The 24,087-nt window shown below is 35.3% G+C and overlaps 1 pseudogene; it reads right to left on the bottom strand.

Moving 5' to 3' along the window:
* Positions 1–3,051: 3,051 nt before the first annotated feature.
* LOC141700240 (uncharacterized) lies at positions 3,052–22,593 on the bottom strand (annotated as a pseudogene).
* Between the last annotated feature and the right edge of the window lie 1,494 nt (positions 22,594–24,087).

Genomic DNA, 24,087 nt, shown 5'->3' with positions numbered 1-24,087 from the left:
GCTCCATCGTCTGATTTATTTCTTTAAACTTTATTTTCATGGATTTCTATCTCAATTCTTTACATACAAACCACTTATTTATATTTTTCTTAATCTCCGTACCTAAACCCAATATAAAAAATTGATAGGACGGAGGGAGTATTAAATTATTTAATAATTCACATAATATTCACAAAATTCCCAAATATTACATATTAAGTGGTGTTTCCGGTTTCAAAATGATACTCCCTTTGTCCCTCCCATTTGTTTACACTTTTTTTTGGGATGTCCCTTCCAATTGTTTACATTTCAAAAATTTTCAAAAATAGTAAAAATTTTATAATTTTTAAATTAACTACATCCACTACTCTCTCCATATACCCACTTCATACTTATAATATTAATATGTACCCTACTTTACTTAATTTTTAACCTTTTTCCATTATTTTATCATTTTTTAAAATTCCGTGCTCAACCTAAATATAAATATTTGGGAGGGACGGAGGGAGTACATCATATGGCATTAACCATTAAACAAAAATAAAATATTGTACTGAATAAAGAAGTAAATGCTAAAAGAACTAAGGTTTAGTGTTTACCCCGTAATTTCAAAAAGCTACACGAAGGCCCATTTTTGTAGTTTAATTGTGGACCATATCCATGTTATGCCGTTTTAAACATTTGGCCTCCAAATAGTATAATTTTAGTCATTTTCTGTTATAGACCAGTATTATCAAAACCGAAGTTTTAAAAATTTTAGTAGGATGGTCAGTTGCTATATCTATATACTTGTGCCAGGAAATTGGCCTGTTTGTTTTTTTAAATAAAATTTTAAAAAATGATAATTGATATGGTAAAACTATGATAAAATGTCAATGTAGAATTCGTTGTTCCATATTTATATATTCTTTTGTTCAACATAATTAATTTTTTAATTAGGTCATTGTATTTAATTATATTTTAATTAAAAATTACTCAACTATTAACTTTTCGGCTGAAATATCTTATTTTTCAAAAATATCAGGGACAATATTATTTGATAAATAAAAAGTCTGACAAAAAAACCCATATCACGACAGATGTGATAAAGTTAGTTCATAGCACGACTTAATCAAATATACAACCACCAAATACAAATAATACAAAATTATTTTCAATAAATCCCTCAACTGTTGGCTCTAAGGTGTAAACGAGCCGCGCCGAGCCGAACACTGTCAGACTCGGCTCAAACTCGATTAAAAATAGTTCAAACTCGCGGTCGAACTCGACGAGTCTATAATCTCAAGTTAGAAACTCGGCTTATAAAAGTTTGGTAGGCTCGAGTTCGGCTCGAAAGTTAGAATTAAATTTCATTAAATATTAAAAAAACTCGAAATATGATCAGTTCGGCTCGAGGTCGATTCAATAAAAAAAATAATATATAAAAATAGTAAATATTTATATAAAATATATATTTATAATAAAAAAATAAAAAATAATAGAGGTTCGATAAGGCTCGCGAACCTTATGAGCCGCGTGAAGTTTGAGCTCGCCTCGGTTAAAAATTTGAAAATTTCGAGTTCGAACTCGACTCAATTATTTTTGATCTGAACTCGAATTTTTTACGAGCTGAACTCGAATAACTCAGAATCAGAAACAGTTCCCGTTTACACCCTTTAGCTCCAACCATTAATACACGAACATAAATTCACAAAAGATAGGGTCACATTATACCAAATACAGCTCATCACCTATAGAGTCTTATGTCTGCCTAGATATGCACAAAAGGCCCCCCGCCCGGGTTTTGACCGGGCTTTCGGGTTTTGACCGGGCCTTAAAAAGCCCGGCCTTTAACCGGACCGGATTTTTCGGACTTTGATTTTGACCGGGCCGGGCCGGGCTTTCCGAAAATATCAGAGCCCGGTTTGGGCCCTTGAGGCGGGCCTAACCGGCTTTTTTCGGGCCGGATCAGATCGGGCCGGGGTTTTTTTAATTTAAATTGGATCGAGTTTTCGGGCTTTTTTCGGACCGGATCAGATCGGACCGGGGTTTTCTAATTTAAATTGGATAGAATTTTATTAGAGATTCCGAATACTACATATGTTAGCGACTAGATCATCGTAAAAATGTATTAGTTTACATGGAATATTTTAAAAAACATTACTTCGTTGAAAACATTTAAGTTCGGCAAAAATAAACATGTTTATAGAATAATATGTTTTATCATTATTATCCAAATATATACAGTGTATTTACTATATCTTCTTTTTTATTTATGCAATGAAGTATATAATAATATTATTAATCACAAATATGTAAATATATGTGTGTTTAAAGTATTATTTATATTTATAGTAAATGTGAATTCATAAATATATAACAAAAATATTAGAATAATCAGATTTTAACCGGATTTTTTCGGGCTTTTAATTGGGTCAGGCCGGGCCGAAGCCCGGGCTTTTAACCAGGCCGGGCCGGGCATTGCCTACAAATATAGGGTCCGTCAAGGCCCGGGCCGGGCTTGACCGGATCGGGCCGGACCAGATTTTCGGGCCCGGGCTTTTTGTGCATATCTGTGTCTGCCTAAGGAAAATGTCATAAAATTAATTGACAGAAAATTTAGTGGTTCAGTAAAATAACTGTCAATTGTATCAACCCTCGAATGCCAAGACCATTGGACCCGGCCAAAGTTCTGCTTCTTCAGCGTTAAAAGATGGCCAAAGCTAATTAAACATGTTATACAAGTACATGTATTTCCTGTACACGGAGAAGTTATTTTAATTTGATCACAACATCATTCTTTCAATTTGAATTAAGCCTGGTCAATGTTAGTTTTCTAAATACAACTTTTAAGAAGTCTATATAAGAAAAAAAAATCAAGTAGAAATCTCATGCAACTACTTTAAACCTCTCTCCTACATAAAATATAAAATGTTACATGCACAAGAGGTAGAGCGAATCAGCACACCATAGTCTTCAAAACTCATCAATGTATCTCTGAAGCAGGAACATTACACTGGCTTCCATCAAATACTAAAAGGTTCTCACTGGCAAGCTTGTTCTATGTGAAGGACCTTTGTTTATCTCGTCTTTTCAGAGGTGCCCGGATGATACTCGAGGCTTCCCTTTCATGGAATTCAGGTGTTGGGGATGAATATTACCCCCATCACAATGATAAGGCAGCCGACTAAAGTGCTAAAGAAGAGGGCGCCAGGTTGCCTGGTCTGAACAAAGCCATAGACTCCACTAGAAGTTACAAGAATAAGGTCAGTTAGACCATCATTTGAGAAATCCTCGTTCACCAAGGCATGTGTTGGGGAAGAAGGAAGCTCAATGGATGCTAATATACTTCCTCTGGAAGATATCACCACAGCTTCCTGATCTCCCGCAGCAAGGATCAGTTCTTGATTATCATGTTTGCGCAATGTAAATGCCTTAAGAGTGGGCACAACCTTGCCAGATTCTACCATGCCTGATGGAGATGGTAGGTTTGACCATGTTGCACCAGTCAAAATTTGCCATTGCCAAATAGCTTCATGGCCATGGGCTCCAGGAGAGTAAGACGTCACCTAAAAGAGTTGTACCAGAATACTTTAGTTGACAGCTCTTTTACGACAAAACTCGAAGTCTCGATGTATGATTAAAAATTTTACCACGAGGCGGAAAATTTCCAACGAATCTAAAATGCACTCTAGATTCAGTTATAATTTATTAATTAAACAGATCACTTTATGTCCTATAAATGAAATTTGAAATCTTTAGAAATTGCCAACAAACTGCCAACAATGTAATTTAATGAGTTCTTGTTTAGTTGTTTTTACTTATTATTACTATATTAATTATTATTCAGCAACTTACAATTGTGAAAATGGGTCTGATTCTTTTCACTACTTCCTAAAGCCTTCTCTTTTGTTTGCTAATAACCATCTTAAATGCCCTGAGGCCAAGCTCTTCATGCTAGCGAATGGGGCACCGAAAAAATTGAATTTTCAGGGGAAACATTTTTTATATACATGAAGGAACAAAAGAAAAAGATTCAAAAATATAGGCACAAATTTAAAGGGCACATATTTTAATTTTAGTTTTTATTCTAAAAGACACCAAAATATTAATCTTTCTTGCTTAGTTGGATCGACATAAACATGATCTATATTTGTTTCATATAATTCTTTCGATTTATTGTTGGGCACAAATTTTTTTCGCTAGGAGCTTTACATATCTCAGGGTCGGCCCTGCTTAAACCCGTATGAACATAACAATAATTTAATACCGCCATGCAGGATAACTGACTTAGGTGTCACTAAGAAGATCTATCACAAACCACACTAATTTATCATGTATCATCAAAGATAGAGAGATTTACGAAATTGTAGTGTCACAGCATACCTCCCCGCGATTAGTCAGGAAAACAACATCTCCGTGGCTTCCTTTTCTATGACGGTGCCCATCATCACGTGAGATAAGGACTGGAGTTGCTACCTCCAAAGAACCTGTATCCGTATTCCGACCAAAGCTTCTAGAATATTCTCCATGTTGAAATATATTAAATGGCGAATGATGACATATAGAAACATTGAACAGTTGTTCCCGAACTGGAACACCAGAAGTAGCAACAGCCCAACAAGGTCGCAGTACTTCCATTGATCCACTTACAACAGTTCGCTCAGCACCACTTCTCCCTACAGCCTAAATAAAGAGAGCATTTATCAGTGTATTTTTACATCATTCAAAGATTTGTTCAACCATAACTAATATAGGAGATTTAAGATTTGTGTCTGTTTCTTTCTCTTCTCTTCAGAATCCAAATGTGTGTCTTTTACAGGTAACCAATTTTGCCTACGTTACTCGGACTCGGCTAGAAGTATCGGACATGGATACTTGTCCAAGTCTCGAACTCGGAAACATTTTGGAAAAAAATACATAATTTTGCCCAAAATAAGTGTCATAGTCCGAGTGTCGAGTGTCTGACATGGATACTTAATGGTAAAATGTAGAGTCGAGTAACTTAGAATTATGAGTAACTTAGAATTTTGCTACTGCCTGTTTGTGAAATCTTATAAGTCAGCTTATTGACTTATAAGTCGGCAACAGCTTATTGACGAGTGTTTGTTGACCTAACTTATAAGTTGATAAGTTGAAAGTTAGGGCTTGTTTGGCCAACAACATATAAGTCATTTATCGACTTATAAGCCTGTAACTACTTATCGAGGAGTGTTTGTCTACCTAATTTATAAGTCGAATTTTTAACTTATAAGTTGATTAGTTGAATGTTAGTAAATAGTAAGTGCCCGTTTGGCAAATCTTAAAATAAGTAAGTTATGACTTAAATTGATTAAGTTAGTGATAAGTGATAAGTTGATAAATGCTTATAAGTTATACAAGTGTTTGGATAATTTAACTTATAAGTCAGAATTGTTTTTATTTAAATGAACTAAAATAAATAATTTTTATATAATTATCTTAATTCTTATATTTTAAGTTAAATTAACATTTAAAAAATATATCCTAAAATTAAAATTGATAAAAAAATGAGAAATAAAAAATAAGTTGAGAAAAAGTACGCTGTCACTAACATTCAACTTATCAGCTTATAATATGTAAATTCAACTTATAAGTTGGGTCAACAAACACTCGTCAATAAGCTATTACGGGCTTATAAGCTAATAAGCTGGCTTATAAGTATTAACGACCTACTTTTTCTCAACTTATTTTTATTTTTTGCCTTTTTATTAACTTTAGTTTTAAAAAATATATTTTTAAATGTTAATCTAATCTAAAATTCATGAAATAATATGATTATATTTAAAAAATATTTATTTTGATTTATTTAAATTAAAAAAAAACTCCGACTTATAAATGAAATTATCCTAACACTTATATAACTTATAATTATTTATCTACTTATCACTTATAAGTCACTTATTCATTTTAAGTCTTAAGTTACTTATTTTAAGATTTCCCAAACGGGCACTTAGTAACAACGTACTTTTTCTCAACTTATTTTAACTTTTCGTTTTTTTATTAATTTTAGTTTTAAAATATATATTTTTACACGTTATTCTAACTCAAAATATAAGAATTAAGAAAATTTATTTAAAAATTATTTATTTTCGTTCATTATCTAAAAAAATCTGACTTATAAGTAAAATTATCCAAACAGTTATATAACTTATTAGCATTCACTCACTTATCACTTATAAGTCACTTATTCATTTTAAGTCATAAGTTACTTATTTTAAGATTTCTCAAACGGCACTTAGTAACGACGTACTTTTTCTCAACTTATTTTAATTTTTCGTTTTTTATTAATTTTAGTTTTAAAATATATATTTTACACGTTATTCTAACTCAAAATATAAGAATTAAGAAAATTTATTTAAAATTTATTTATTTTCGTTCATTTATCTAAAAAAAATCTGACTTATAAGTAAAATTATCCAAACACTTATATAACTTATTAGCATTCACCAACTTATCACTTTTAAGTCATTTATTCATCTTAAGTCATAAGTTACTTATTTTATAAGATTTCCCAACCAGGCACTATGTCTCACTGACTTTTTACAGAACCAGTTCTGTCAAGTAGCAAGCTTTCATGGTGCTGTGGTAACTATAGCAAATCACCGTGCAACATGCATTGTAAAAGACATGTATTTATGGATACGCTAACCTAACAAATGTTCCGGAAGTCAGAGATAAGTTGCACAATACACTAAAGCATATGAAAGAGTCAACAAAAGATTCACACACCAATTGAAAAAAGTCGTATATAACAAGCGCACCTGTACATGATCAAGAACCCCATCCCCATTAATATCAGCATGGAGTCCACCTTCTTGAAGATGAAGCTGCCACAATGATGCATTAAGAGATTAAATTTGTTAGTGCAGAATAAGATATTATATCCAGAAATTCAAGCAGAGGTGAGCAATGATATTTACATCAAAATATCTGTACACGTAACGGAAAACACAGAACTGAACTGTACGGAAACTGGAACAAGTGACACATAGTAGCATTCATCTACGATTAGATTTAAAATAAAAAAAGTAACTGATACAAAATCAGTACTCTTACTCTGCCTTCCCAATAAGTTTGGTTTGGATATATGCCAACTATTTAGTTTTTGATAGAACCTTTGATAATATCAGCAACAAAAACCAACAATAGCCTAAGAATATCAGAGATTCAAGAGTGTTTTATTGAATATAATATGAGAAAGATAGATACCCAGGTATTCGAGAGACCTGGTACTATCCCTAGAGCATAAGTAGCTCAATACAAATCAATTTCTGCCTGTCTCTCTCAACTCCTCTTTTGACAATATATTCTGTCACAATCAGTACTTTCCAAATATAGAAGATACTAATTTATTCTCCCAGATTCCTATTAATTAATAATAGCATATATATTACATATCTTCTAATTGATTTAGTAATATCAATTAGACAGTCTAGCCACCCCTTTTATTGCGCCTCGAATACGTGTATCTGATTGGGGCTCTATCATTACCCCCTCGCAGAGGGGTAATCTTTCACCTTGTCCTCAAGGTGAAAATCAGGAAACTGACTTTGGATTGCATCAAACTTCTCCCAAGTGGCTTCAAAAGAGGGAAGATTCTTCCATTCAATCAACACTTGCTCCTCGGAATTTTGCAATCTTCCAGACCTCACGTCCAACAGTGCAGCCGGTTCAACCATCATTTCCAAATCAGCTGCTAACTGTGGTGGAAAAGTGGGAGAAGAATGATCTGTGCCTTTGGCTTGTTTCAGCTGAGAAACATGAAATACCGGGTGCACAGCAGTAGTAGGAGGTAAACTAAGTTTATACGCCACTGGACCCACGCGTTGTAGGACTTTAAATGGACCATAGTAACGAGCAGCTAGCTTCTCGTTCTTGCGTCCAGCCAAAGAACGCTGTCGGTAGGGTCGAATTTTCACATATACTTCATCTCCAACTTGATATTCGACGTCCCTACGATTTGTATCAGCTAAGTGTTTCATCTTTTGTTGTACACGGAGAAGATTCATTTTTAAATCATCAAGGAATGCATCTCGTTCTTCTAACATAGATTCTACCTCAATTACTGCAGTTGAACCTTCTATATAACGAACCAGCGGAGGGGGATCTCGACCATAAAGAACCTTGAATGGAGTACAACCTAGAGAGCTGTGAAAGCTAGTATTGTACCAATACTCAGCCTAAGAAATCCACTTTGCCCATTTACGAGGCTGGCCAGAAGCAAAACACCGGAGATAAGTTTCCAAACAACAATTTACCACCTCAGATTGGCCGTCCGTTTGTGGATGGTAAGCCGTGCTATGGCGAAGGTCAGTACCTTGCAACCGAAACAACTCTGTCCAAAAATTGCTTAGAAACACTTATCACGGTCAGACACAATAGTACGCGGCACACCATGTAGCTTAACAACATATTTCAAAAATGCTTCAGCCACATTCTTAGCATTAAAAGGGTGTTTGAGAGTAATAAAATGACTATACTTACTCAAACGGTCCACGACAACTAAAATTGTGTCCACTCCTTCAGATTTTGGCAGCCCTTCCATGAAATCCTTTCATCCATCGTTAGATCTTCCCACACTTGACTTGGTAATGCAAGAGGCTGTAGGAGACCAGCATGTGACATTGCTAGGTGTTTGTTGCGCTGACAAGTGTCACAACTTTTCACAAATTCACTTACGGTCTTCTTCATACCCACCCAATAAACATCAGCAGCTAACCTCTGGTAAGTTTTCACCTCTCCTGCATGACCCCCAATAAGAGAACAATGATACTCCCTCAAAAATGTAGGTATCAAGGATGAGGTCCTTGCCAAGACCAGTCGACCTTTATACAACAATTTACCTCGTTCTAAACTAAATTCAAAAACCTTCTTTCCCAACTTTCCCAACTTTAAATCAGCTACAACCTGCGATAGAAATTCATCATTTTCAACCTCCTTTTCGAGTACATTCCAATCTGCCCAGCTGGTATATGCTAATTCAAAACAATCAGCCCCAACAGGTTTGCGAGACAAAGCATCAGCAGCACAATTTCCAACACCTGGCCTATACTGAATAATAAAATCATACCCTAACAATTTTATCAGCCACTTATGATACTCATTGCTCACCAAACGCTGCTCCAAAAGGTACTTAAGACTCTGCTGGTCAGTTCGAACAACAAATTGTCTTCCTAACAGATACGGTCTCCACTTCTGCACTGCGAAGACTATTGCCATAAGTTCTTTCTCGTATATAGATTCTTAAGCTGGGATCGAGAATTAAGAACTTGACTGTAATAAGCTAAAGGACGTTGATCCTGCATTAACACGGCTCATAACCCATATCCAGATGTCAGTTTCCACCACGAATTGTTTATTAAAATCAGGCAAGGCAAGAACCGGAACAGAAACCATTGTTTTAAGCTTTTCAAATGCTATTGTGGCTTCCGAGGTCCACCCAAATCGATCCTTTCGCAGCTGATCCGTTAGTGGTCGTGCTATACTAGCGTACCCTTCCACAAACTTGCGATAATATCCGGTGAGTCCCAAAAAACCACGCAACTCTTTAAGAGTTTTAGGAATCGGCGAGTTGACCATGACTTGTATCTTGGATGGATCCACTGCCACTCCATCACCCGATATTACATGACCCAAATACTCAATTCGTTGCCTGGCAAAAGTGCACTTTTTCCTATTAGCATATAATTCATGACAATCCAGAATTTCTAATACCGCAGCCAAGTGTTCTGCGTGGGCTTCCATGGTTGCACTGTACACCAAGATATCATCAAAAAATACAAGCACAAAACGACGGAGGTATGGTTTGAACACCTCGTTCATCAAGGATTGGAAGGTTGCTGGAGCATTAGTAAGTCCAAAAGGCATGACAAGAAATTCATAATGCCCTCATGAGTTCGAAAAGCTGTCTTATGCACATCCTCCTCTCTCACGCGAATTTGATGGTATCCAGATTTAAGATCCAATTTTGAAAACACATTAGCCCCATGTAACTCATCAAGCAATTCATCAATAACTGGAATTGGAAATTTATCGGGCACGGTTTCTTTATTCAGAGCACGATAGTCTATGCAAAAACGCCAACTCCCGTCTTTTTTCTTCACCAATAGAACTGGACTCGAAAAGGGGCTGCTGCTTGGTTGTATAATCCCTGCTGCCAGCATTTCTTTCACCAACTTCTCAATCTCATCCTTCTGAATTTGAGGGTAACGATACGATCGTACACTAACTGGAGGCACTCCGTCTCGTAAAATGATAGCGTGCCGTGGCCTCTACTTGGGGGTAGAGTTGTCTGCATGTGAAAAACCTTTTCAAACTTTTGCAACACCTCTGTAATTTCCAAAGAAATTGTTGCATCATCCTCGGTAGTCTTAACAATCGAGCTTCCTAGTTCCACCATTACACCTGCTCCCTCTTGTTTCAAAGTTCGTAACATAGCCTTTAGAGATATTCGCGTTTTTTGTAAAGCCGGGTCTCCTTTTAACGTGATAGTTTTTCTTCCGATAGTAAACTTCATGGTATGTGTTGTCCAGTTATGATATGTGTTACCCAGAGTTTGAAGCCATTGTACTCCTAAGATTACATCTGTGCTTCCCAACTCCAACGGAAGGAAATCGTCAACAATCTCTATACCCTGTAAAGAAATCATCACTCCTTTGCAAACACCTTCGCTTGGAATTGCTTGTCCAGACCCCATTTGTACCCCGTAAGCTTCTGTTGGAGTAATGGACAGATTCAATTTCTGAACCACCTCCTTTGTAATAAAGTTGTGTGAAGCACCACTATCCACAAGAACTACGACAACAAGGCCATTAATGTTGCCGGTCATTTTCATAGCCTTTGGTGGAGTTAGCCCAACCACTGAATTTAGGGATACTTCCACTGTTTGTGCTTCAGTTTGTACATCGTGGGCCTCGATTTTTATCTCTTCAATTTCTTCATTATCCTCCAACTCTCCTTCTTGCTTCAGTAACACTTGTAACTCTGGTTTCTTACATCGATGGCCGATAGAGTACTTTTCATCACAATGGTAACATAACCCTTTGGCACGTTTGGCTTGTAGCTCCGCATCTGTCAAACGTCGGTATCCACCACGGCGTTCTCCTACAACAGTCCCACGTTCGTTGGTCTTGGGAACATCCCCGGTGAGGTTATTAGGATTTAGCCCGTTATTCCTAAATAAACCCAATCCTCTCTTCTGTTCTTTGTGAATGTTAATTTTGTCCTCAACCTTTTGAGCCAGGTCCATTGTCTTTTCTAATCCACTGGGCTCCAGTACCCTTAATTCTCCCTTAATATCTGATTTTAGCCCCTTTACAAATCCAGAACAGGTTCTGATATCTGCTCCAATGAGGCAGCCAACATCTCAAATTGCTTCCTATATTCCTTCACCGTAGTTTCTTGTTTCAGGCCAAGAAATCTGTCATACATAGAGCCTTCTTGATTGTTATGAAACCTTCTCAGTAACAAGGACTTCAATTCTTCCCAGTTTGTTATCTTCCTACGCTTATCTTCCCATCTGAACCAATTAAGAGCATCACCCTCTAAACACACAACAGTCGCTTCCAATTTCTCAGCGTTATTGAGACGATTTAGAGTAAAAAAACGTTCAGCCCTATAAGTCCGTGAATCTGGATCTTCACCCTCAAAAATAGGCAACTCAATTTTTCGAGCCCTAAAATCAGGTCTCTCCCAAGATCCCTTCTCCCGGCCATTGGCGCTGCTTCCTTGGTTAAAAGATGGTATTTCTGTTGACTTCGACCCTTTTTCTCCAAGCAACTTGGCATTGCCTATCAGTTCTTTCATAAGTTCCTCTTGTGCACGTCGCATCTGCTGAAATTGGTCCACCAAGGTTGCAATCCCTTGTTCCACTACAGGCAACCGTTTCATGTCTTCCTTCAAGATTTTCAATTCACTTTCCATTGACTCCACCCGCGTATCCATTCTAGTGTTTGTCATAACCTCGCTCTGATGCCAAATGATAGAACCTTCGATATATATCAGCAACAAAAACCAACAATAGCCTAAGAATATCAGAGATTCAAGAGTGTTTTATTGAATATAATATCAGAAAGATAGATACCCAGGTATTCGAGAGACCTGGTACTCTCCCTAGAGCATAAGTAGCTCAATTCAAATCAATTTATGCCCGTCTCTCTCAACTCCTCTTTTGACAATATTCTGTCACAATCAGTACTTTCCAAATATAGAAGATACTAATTTATTCTCCCAGATTCCTATTAATTAATAATAGCATATATATATACATATCTTCTAATTGATTTAGTAATATCAATTAGACAGTCTAGCCACCCCTTTTATTGCGCCTTGAATACGTGTATCTGATTGGGGCTCTATCAGTTTTCTGTTCATTATTTTTTCCCACAAGTGGAATTAAATTTTCCATATTTACATATACATAATGACATGTCTTAAATGAAGAAATAGGGTAGTGTATATTTATTTACTAAAAGACTTTGTATTGCAAATTTTAGTCAGAGGTTCAGAAGTTTAAGCAGAACAACCGGCATTGTCTGGTGATTTCTAGTCATCCCAAAAATATTAAATTTATATTTTATCACTATAACAAGAAGCCATAATTTAAACAATGTTTACTATAAATGAATCTAGATCTACACATCTGTGCCATCTTCAGTTCTCCACCCACTTCTGTTTTTCTCCAGCTTTATATCCTTTCTCCTGAAGTGAAGTTATTCTGAACAGTGATTACACAAGTCTCGCTAAATAATTCAAGGTGGTAAGGATTTTTTTCTAAACACTGGAGAATATGCTGAAAGAAGATATAAACCACCCAAATGTCCAGTAAATTATACGAGCTTTATGCTGGTTGTGTTACTTTTTAATTACGATTACTAATTATTTTGGAAAATATGGTGAGTGGTGACGGCCTGTTGAGGAATTCTGGTGAGTGGTAGATATCATACTCGTGTACCTGGTCAGGGGTGAGCGGATGGCTGACCAAAAGGTTTGTCATACAAGTCCTGAACACGGATCCCAGTCCACAATTTTTCTGGGTCCTCTAATGATAATAGTGTCTACAACATTATAAGTTATAATACTGTAACTGTATTCAGGCCTAATAATTACCTTGCACAAAGTACGGCCGGATGCCAAATGAACTGCCTCGATCCCTTCCTTCTGATGAACAACAACGACATTGGGAACCCACCAAAGCTGGGTGTGGTTTGTGATTGTAGGAATGTAATTTGATGGCTGGTTCACAAAACAAAATTACAAAGAATATCATAAATTTGTATGTAAATAACTATTAAAAATTCATTGATAAGTGAACAAACTACTCCGACGATAATATATAAATTTGGATCAGATCAATGACAAATAAAATTTTACTACTCAATTTATGTAGCATTCATTTAAAGAGACCATCAGTTACCAAAATGTGCATAAACACAAGGTTTGTATTGTTACTACTAAGCAAATAAGTTTAAATAAAGGCCTTTAATGTCAGGATCTGACTATATAAGTAGTGGAGTAGTGTCATTCAGAGCCCGTTTGGCTTGGCTGACAAAAATTACTTTTTGTATCATTTTGTCAAAAAAATTACCCTAAATAAAACCACTAATCGGCGTCCAGAATCTTCTATATATTCTTCCCATATTGTTTCACGCTGCGCTTGTCCTGAACCAGTACGCTTATCCAAAATACCTAATATGCTAATAATTATCAGCATATACTCATTTCTTAACAATAACTAAAAATACTTACTTTTACCAAACAACTGTAGGTCTGTGGCATGGTGTGTCAGGAAAAGGGAATAAGTAGCAGTAGTAGTATATACTGTGCTGATGTGTTATGGTCTGGTGTGTGCTAGTATAAGTCAACTAGGGGTAGTTTGGTCTTTACAATCTTGTATGGTGCTGGTCTATATACACCAGACTAGTGTTCTGTTGCTTTTATGCATTATGAATATATGAAAATGGAACTTGTTCCACAAGTCTCTCTCTTCTCTCTCTAGGGTTTCTCACTAGAAATCTATCTTCTTCAAGTTACTATCTGATTCTGTCTCTCTCTACAATTTCTGACTCTATCTCTCTGTTTCTGCCTCGAATCTGCTGTTTCTCTCTGTTTCTTTGCTATATCTAGCTGTTATCTCTCTCAATTAACTAGAAAATACCAAAAACAGTTACAAAACTAGTTTAGGAACCACCAATTCCTGAAAAATTGGTATCAGAGCCCATATTTTGATCCAGCCACTGCTTCATCTTTTCTGTGCTAGTTAAAACGAGTCGAGCGGTTGTGGAAGTGTTGTAATCGCAGTTATAAATCTCAAGTTATGGCTAAATTTGTTAAGATACTCTGTTTCTCTTCTATTACTTACAGATCAGTAGTTGTGTTAAACAGATCTGTTTTTTTGAAGTGAAGTTTAGCAGATACTCATTTCTATTAGTTTTTACTAGTTTTGTGTTTTCCTTATTGAAAAATCACAAAATTTTGAGTTTTGCTGGTAGTTATACTGTATTTGTGGTGTAATATGAGGTATAGTACTGAAGGTATTTGACTAATTGCCAAGGAGATGCGATTGTGAACTAATTGTGTATATGAATAAAAAGTGTTCCAGTAAAATTGTGAAGATTGAGGTTGAAATTGAAAGGAGGACTGGTGTTGTAGTGTAACAGAAGAGATATTGACTGTGTAAAGTAAGAGTTGGCGAATTGTTGAGTGCTTGTGATAGTGCACTAAAACTGTTTGATAAATTGCACGTGAGAAGTTAACTCAGTAAATTGAAGTAGAAACTCTGCAGAATTGATATTGTAGTGTATTTTTTCCTGATAGTTGTGGAGTGTTGAACTGGAGGACAGTTGGAAGGTGTGGTGCTCTACAGATATTGTCGTCTTGTTACTGGTAGACAAGGTTCCGAAGAAATTGTGCTTATTGAAGTGTGTTGTTGTTCAAGCACTCTGGTGTTTGATTAATTGTTTGTGAGAATCAATTGGTACTGGTGTGGGAAATTGTAGTGCTATAGTAGGGAGTGTAGTTAACTATTGGTTTGTGGTAAGGAATTGTTTCATCAGCAGAATAAGCATGGAAAAGGCCAATGGACTAAGCTTTGACGAACTCTTACAAGAAGTTCAACAGCAGTTCCTCGGGTACGAGGAGACTTCTGATAAGAGATTTCAGGATTTAGAAGATTTGATTGGTAAAGCTGCTCTGAAGATGGAAAATTTGAAAAAGATGAAAGGTAAGAAAAAAGGAGAAGCTGGATATGTGAATCCTTCTGTTGAATCTAGTTTACCAGGAAATGATCTACTCGAATCATTACATCATCTCAAATTAAATTCTCCAAAGTTTGATGAATCGCCAGGTGAAGATAAAGAGGATTGGCGCTATGAAGAAATCATTTGTATAGCTTTGGGTCTAGAGGATTTCTTTAAGCCTAAACAGAGTTTTGAAAAAGGCAATTCTATTGATGCTAAGGTGTTGGAGTGCACATCTGATTTAAGAATAAAACTAAGGGAGAAGAAGTATGATGAAAAAGAAGATCTACATGTGACAATAAAGTCAGGGCCAGAGTTTCAAATGCCGACAGATGTGATAGCATCCTCAGAACTGTATTAAGTTGAGGTTGCAGCCTGCACCTTGTTTTATTTTAAAACATCAAGATTTAAATTCCATAAAAGCCTATGAAGAGAAGTCAAAAGATCGTGACAAGGAAACTGAAAGTAATCAGCAATATTGTACAAAGAGAATTTAGCTAAGCTATAAGAAAACTAGTGAAGAGGAAAAAGGAGAGATGCAACTCCCAATTGGTGATGGGCAAGCATCTAAAACCTTGAAGGCAAAGAGGGATGTAATTGTGGAGCCTCAAAATCACTTTCCCAGTGAGTCTAGTGAGTCTGACACTATTGAAAAGTTTCCAAGAGAGAAGTTTGAATCTCTTAGTGTGAATCACCTGATTAAGTGTTCAACCTGTTCATCTAGGACTAAATTTGTGTTGGACATGAACTCTGAAAGCAAAACTGTGTTTTAGCTGAAGGTGGAGATGGATTGAGTGATTCTATTGATTTCACCAAGGAACATGTTGCTAGGAAAACAACTGAAATCTGCATAAATGAAAGCTCAATGGAACTGGTTGCAAAAATGAAAGACTTAAAACAGTGGAAGGGCGGTAACAATATTATTAATGAGATGACACTCCAGTTGGAAGAAGTTTTTTCCTTATTTCCTGCCAACATGAAAAAGATTGTTGAGGCTTTTCTGTGCAAATTAAATATCAAAGATTCCCCAGCAGCTGAAAATTCTTATGGGTTAGGTATGGAATCTGACAATTTTAGCAATGGGAATAGGCTTATCTTTGATCCGGGTGGTCAGGTGCAAAACAAGGAATCAAAAGGTGTTAACAAGTTCAACAATACGATTAAGAGTGAGGTGATAAAGGAAGCAGTTGTAATGGAAGTCTTAGTTGCTAATCAACGCAGGAATCGGCATGATATTAGTTTGAATTCTCTAGCAATAGAGCAGCTATTGGAGGAACTTTCTCATTTGCAGAGGAATGTGGTTATCACTGAGATTGAGATTTCAGTTAGAGTTCAAAGACAGAATGTCCAAGTGAGTGATGGAATTGATATAATTCTGGCTGAGACTAATCAACAATGTAATCCTGTGATAGGTGAGATAATTGTACAACTCTACAAGTACATTGTATTAAGAGAAGGCAGCTCATGTAAGATAACAAGACTTGAAGTCAAGGAGGGCTGGAGAAGAAGGTATTCAATAACAATTTTTGATCCAGGAGGTGTTTGCAGGAAATTCAACTTGTTGGTAATGAGATTTTTCTGTACATCAACCATTGATGCAAGATATTCTGAATAGAAAAGAGTTGTCATGTACCAGAAAAGAAAACATAGCAAAGATGTACTTCATTCTGGTGGGAAGAAGTTGAAAAGTGCAAGAACCATGAGGACATGGTTCATTTTCAAGAGGGGAGATATGTCAGGAAAAGGTAATAAGTAGCAGTAGTAGTATATACTGTGCTGATGTGTTATGGTGTGGTGTGTGCTAGTATAAATCAACTAGGGGTAGTTTGGTCTTTACAATCTTGTATGGTGCTGGTCTATATACACCAGACTAGTGTTCTGTTTCTTTAATGCATTATGAATATATGAAAATGGAACTTATTCCACAAGTCTCTCTCTTCTCTCTCTAGAGATTCTCTCTAGAAATCTATCTTCTTCAAGTTACTATCAGATTCTGTCTCTCTCTCTACAATTTCTGACTCTATCTCTCTGTTTCTGCCTCTAATCTGTTGTTTCTCTCTGTTTCTTTGTTATATCTAGCTGTTATCTCTCTCAATTAACTAGAAAATACCAAAAACAGTTACAAAACTAGTTCAGGAACCACCAATTCCTGACATGGTGCTATAATAGAAAAAATATATCCGAATCAGATAAATCAATTACTAGCAAGTGTACCACAATTCTTTTTTATTTTTTCCGACATGTAGAAGGATGGAAAGACAACCTTCTTTGGTTTTGCTGATCCAGCATATTTTGCTGCTTTTCCAATCAAGTTCGAAATTTTTTGGGTGGAGTCCTTGCCCGGAGGATGATTTTCCTCAGGCTTGTGGTACGGGTAAGTCATACTTTTTCCATCTGTTTTCTTCAGTGCTTTCCGTTTGTGACGTCTGAAATGTGCCAATTTTAACGACGTGTCTTCCCGCCTATCCTGGGACCAAAAAACTGATGTCTGAACATACAAAATGCAAACTACATTTACCAGTGATGTGTACAAACACAGATACCGCATACAATACTTACCCAGTGATGTGGCATAACTCCGAGTATCGATTCTCTAAATTCCCTACACTCAAACTACATTCAAATTGTTCAGTGAAATAACTTGTAGGAAAATATAATACTACAAATAAATGTCCAGAATAGAATGCACTATGCATTACATTTTAATTTTAATACAACTGAAATTTAAGATTAAGAAGTCTCTCTATATAATCATGTTTTTTTCTTAAAAGAATAATATAGTTACCTTGGTTCAAAGTAACTGATAGTTAAATCTGCCATGAATAAGATATCTATTTTTGTATTCTACAACATAATTACGACAACTTAAAGAGATTTTATAAATAGAGACTACCCTAGGCAGGATATAAAAGTCAATACTTTCCAAGTACAACTACAGATTAACAACTTCCTCTGTGAATCTACCATAGTACCATACCTCTCCAGGACGGCGACTGTTTAAAGCATGAACATCAAGCTTGTAATTATGCTGTGGAATTAACTGAGATGCGTCTGATGACAGTGTTTCAATATCCTGTAATAGCATAATATCAATTAGCAAATAGAAAAGATGATGTAATTCCCATGCATAAGTTTCAAAATTTATCGTTTACAGTTTCTAGTTTCTACAACCTCAAGGAATATAATTTTGTACGACATTAAATTGTTGGACCTGAAACAGTATCAGTAAATGATTAGTTAATGCTTCGGCCATGCATATCTCAGTCTACTTAATAAAAAGCCCGTCTGAAATAAATTTGAAGAGCCGGTCTCATATCTTAATCCCTTTGCACCTTCTATGAAATCACTAGGTTCAATTTCTTTGCCTGTTCTAAATCATAGTAGTAGTCATGTATGTAAAATACAAATGGAAGAGTCACATACTTAAAATATTCAGGTGGAGTGTTTAGGTATTTTTCAACAGTTCCTTCACTGGAGTTTGGTTTAGAAAAATGTTTAATTCTAAAAAACAATTAACAGATGAGATATAAATAAATTAAAGAACTTAATAAATGATTTTTGGGAAACTGGTCCAACTTTGGAGTACATATGTTTTCCAACCTCATTCTTTCTAGTCCAGTGAAGCTTTCCTGATCGACCACCAAACGCGAAAAATGCAAAATGGCGCAAGTCCACGGTAGAGTTCTCAAAGGCCTACACATTTAATAAGATCATAAAACATGAGTATTTAATATTACAAGAATGTAGCATTTCTAAAATATGTAACAAACTTTAACCTATCTTGGCCATGAGATGAAATTAACTTGAATATATCATATATAATTTTGGTGTTCTATGTCAGACGGACCTTTATTATACCCTTCCATATTTAATCTAAACTACCATTTAACTTTGTACACATAACTTAACAACAGAAACAGTCCACTAGATACCTCCTTTTCACTTGCACTTCTTCTATGCTGTTCACTATCCACTGCCATGTTGATATCTTCAAAAGGATCCATTTGCATCTGGAAAGATTTTTAGAATTTATAAGAGTTGTGAATGTTAATATTTAAACAATATTCGAAAATAAGATGCCATCACTAAGCAAAAGAAAGTTAATTGGTTAATAAAAATGATTATAATGTAATGAACTATAAAATTAACAACAATATCGAGCAAATTCCTTACGCCAGACAACAGAAAATAGAGAGGAAAAATATATATATATATATACACACACATACCTTAAAGAATGCAATGAACTAGAAAACTAACAATATCGAGCAGAAAATCCTTACACTGGACAACAGAAAATATATAAAGAAAAACAAAACCTTAAATCCGGACGTAGTTTCTAGGGCAAACAGAAGATTTTAAATCAAAACATGCTTGAATTTCCGGTGACTGCAAATCTAGTGCTCCAAAAACGCAACTTAACTTGGTTGGAAGGGTGGAGAGGGCCCAACCCTCCCACTATATACAGGCTATCTAAATTTTGTACTGATGTTTCATGTAGGGCTGAGCAAAACCGAACCGAAACAGAAAAACCGAAACCGAACCGTGCTAATTCGGTTCAGTTCGGTCCTAATTTTTCCAGAAATTCGGTCTATTCGGTCCGGACCGAATAGACCGAAATAAAATTCGGTTCGGGTTCTTTTAACAAATATTTCGGTCCGGACCGAATAGACCGAATAGACCAAATCATAAAGTACTATAATTTTATATTATATACATTTTACTTATATCTTAAAAATTATAATTATAATTTTTAATTTTTAATTATATTTATAAACTCTTAGAACTCTACATGTCACATTACTTTAATTATATTTTAAATTTTATAATTTGTGATTTAATTTTTAATGCAATTTTCTTTTTGAAAAAAATTTCGGCCTGTTCGGATCCAAACCGGACCGAACCGAATTATTTCAGTTCTGTTCGGTCCGGTCCATATTATAACTTCGGTCCGGTTGGGTCCAAGAAAAATGACTATTCGGTTTTTTTCGGTCTATTCGGTTTCGGTCCGGTTTGGACCGAACAGAACCGAATGCTCACCCCTAGTTTCAAGATCTTGTTGCTAAAAAGAATTTAAACTTATGCTCAATATATATAGGCCCATTTAGTTTTTGTCTGAGAACTAGGATTATTAGTTCCTGATATGTATAATAAAAGATTCTCATTTATTTCTATCTTTTATTTTTATTTTTAAGTAATTGACAAAATTCCTTTCAGAACTACTTCAACAAGTTTTTAATTGCCCAAAATAAAGAAACTGCTACAAATTTTTCTGTAAAATAACTTGAACCATTCCATGCTATTCCCATCCTAGATAAAAATTCAAGCTCCACCGTATTTGACAACACACACACGATCCATTTACCTCATGGAATTGGTCAATAATATATTAAAAGGAATAATAGCACCAAAAACTCATCACTGCCAAACAGACGCTAAAATATGGTGCAGAAGGCTTCACATATTGTCCCTAAACAACGAGTCCATACAATCCTCAATCTCAAGAGAAATGATTCCAAGGTACAAGTCCGTTAGTATTAAAGTTAACTTTGTTAATTTGCTAATTGGTTTAGAAGGCTAGGTTTGCATAATTTTTGCCATCTGAAACATGTTTTAAACCCACTTCATTTGTCTACATCCTTTTTTTCCTGAGGTCAGAAAGCAAGTAAAAAAAGAGCAATTTACAAAAGAAATAAGAACCATATTGGTGTGCACTGTCTGAGCTTGCCCATTAATTCAAGACGCTCTCTCTGTACAACTGTAATTGATTTTTTTTTAAATATCCAGAAAAACATATATATCATGTTTAAGTATTATACGGATAAATCAAGGTCGGGTTAGCTGGACAGATGACCTACTCAATTTTGATAGGTAGAATAGCAAGTCATTTAATAACCCATGCTTCCTTCTTACCGGGATTTGTTAGTTACTTCATTCCTGAAAAGCAGGGGTGTGGCACTTAGGTGCTGCACTGCGCACCGGGTGCGGACTGGTGCAGCGATGCGCGGGGGAGCGGCGTCATACGTACGGGGTGCACCACCCGGCATGTCACCGTATTACCTGGCTGGAATTCGGGGGAGTACGGGAGAGGGGGTGCGGGAAGGGTATTTATGGTCATTTTTTCAGCTACTGTAAAACAACGAAAACCAGCCTTAAATCAAACGAACAGATAGAGACATACACCGGGAGGGGAGGGAGATCTGTTCTTCAGTCACTGTGTTGTCTTGTGGTCAATCTTCGATGCGTCAGATGTGTTTGATGTGCTGTATGTATGTATATATGCGTGACTACGTGTATATGTGTGGATATTTTAGTTCGGCCTGTTAGTTTGGGCCTGGGTATGTCAACTATTTGGCTGGTTCAGCCCACTAACTTAAGCAGTCTATCACAGACACTCTTCTTATATTTTTAATATTAGTTTATTAGTTTGGTAACATTTTTTGTAATTGTGTTTATAAAAAAAATGTTAAAATAAATATATTATAATATTTTTTAATATTTTAAAATTTTCCGTATCCCCCTGCACCCGAATCCCCATTATTTTAAATTTGCTGAATTCCCATATCCCCGCACCCGTGCTTCCCAGCTTCATTCCTCCAATTAACAAACCACGATCTACATCGGTCTAAACCATTTAAAAGTACTAAATCTAAGGAGAGAAACACATTTTTATGACACAAAATGTCACTGATATGCCCAGAAACATAAAGGAAAAACTGTACGTGTTTATTTTAAACCAAGAAGATACAAAAGAATATAGCAAGTACATTTCCAAAATACAAAAGCTCCAAAATTAAATTTTTCCCTGAGGTTTAATGGTATCACATAGATTAGATCATCGTGCAACATGCTTAGTGAAATAGCTAAATAGAGAGGTAACTATAGTGCAAAGCTAAAAAACTCACATGACTCTGTATTTCCATCCTTCCTCCTACAATGATCAAGCCTGAATCTCCGTGTTTATGGTATAATTGCTTATAGAGATAGCTATCTCCCTGTGGTGAACAGGATGGGGAAATCCTCCTGAGAAAAATCGAGGATATGATGAGTGTATCACTACAAACTGACTTAAAATCTAACAAAAGACGGAAGCAAAAGGCATATAATAAAACTTTTGAAATTATTCAAACCTGAAGATTCTTTTCCCATAGCTTTTGAAGGTTGTGATCAAAACACATAACAGACCAACCAGAAGTAACAACAACAAGGACCTCTTTCTGCACTTGTCCATGTTTATAGATCCGGTCAACAACTCCTGCAGCCATGGCTATAGCACGCCTTCCAGATGCAACACGAATCTTGTCTGGCAACAAGGAAACTTCTGCAAGAACGCGTGCTTCACTAAATCCTTCATCCACACGTCTAGAATGAGGCTCTAATACCTAGAAGCAACATCAAAAGAAAACGGAACAAGAAATCAAAAACACTCAAACATAACTTTACCCACGTATTGATTTATCAGCCAAAAAAAACTATCAAAAAAACCAATACCAGCTACAATATAAATAAAAGTTTCTGTTCAAAATTCAAATATGAACATTAGAGTAGTAAATTTTATATTTACTTCTATGAAATTTGATTCGGATTATATGTAACATTAATGAACTTTAGTAGTAAGTTATTCAATTTTATAATCATTATCTATAAATAACAAATTCATGTTGATATTGTAAGCTAATCTTGTTTTATATATTGGAGTCGTCCTGTATATTAATTTATCAAAAAATCCATAAATATGATAGAGTAATTCATACATATAAGTTGATAAGGAAAACACAATGTACAAGTAAGAGCATCTCCAACGATCATCACTTGTTAGCTAAAAAGTCTAGGTGACAGCATGATATATATATTAGTTAAAAAATAGACCCCTCCAACCATTAAACCTGTTAGCAATAATTTTAGATATCTTCTATCCTTTCAACCTTAACGTGCACGTTAATATATACATATATATATATATATATTAAAATTCTTATTATATATTTAATATTTTAAACTTTAATATATATATTTTAATATACATTGCATGTTAATAAATACAAATAGATATAATATATATAATTATATATTTTATAATAGATATATAGTAATTTTTATTAATTATGTTTGGTTATATTTAAATATGTTATAATAGTCCAATTGTAATATATATTAAATTGCTATTATATTTAATATATTTTCATTGAATATATTATTTATATTTTCAATTGTACTTAACTAAATATATACTAAATTTATTTTAACATATAAATTTTCATATGTATATATATGTATGTAAAAAATAGTAATAAAATAATTTTATTAAATATAGCTAATCATTATAACTAATACCACTGAAGTAAAAACTCTGACTGGAGATGCTCTGAGGGCGAAATTACCTGAATTTTGGCATTCGTGAGTGGCGACAAGAACCTCATTTTTACCGTCACCCGTTAAGATCAGATACGATGGGCGGAGGAAGGCGGTCAGCTTCGTACTTAATTGGATATTCATCAGATAAATGATACCACGCTTCTTTAAATGAAAAATCACCTTCATGCTATTAAACAATTTACGCTCAGTGTATAATTAAATTAAATATAGAATCAACAATTAAGTAATTAAAAGTATGTACATAATTGAGATAGGGATAATTAAGTGATGATATAGCTAGGGTTTATAGAGATCGAGAGAGAGAGAGAGAGATTACATACATGAAGGGAGAAGCAGATGGCAAAAGCGGAGAGCATGAGAATAGCTAAATCTCGCTTTCTCATGTTTGATATTGTTAGTTGTCACACACTGTGCTCTGGCCTTATTAAGAATCGGTAGTTGCAGTGGTCGTCTGTTCAGTACATTATTATGTGTTTCGGATTGTATCTCCAGTTTT

The sequence above is a fragment of the Apium graveolens genome, unplaced genomic scaffold (genome assembly GCF_009905375.1).
Source record: "Apium graveolens cultivar Ventura unplaced genomic scaffold, ASM990537v1 ctg1940, whole genome shotgun sequence".
NCBI lineage: Eukaryota > Viridiplantae > Streptophyta > Magnoliopsida > Apiales > Apiaceae > Apium > Apium graveolens.
This window is presented reverse-complemented; position numbering and strand designations above follow the sequence as displayed.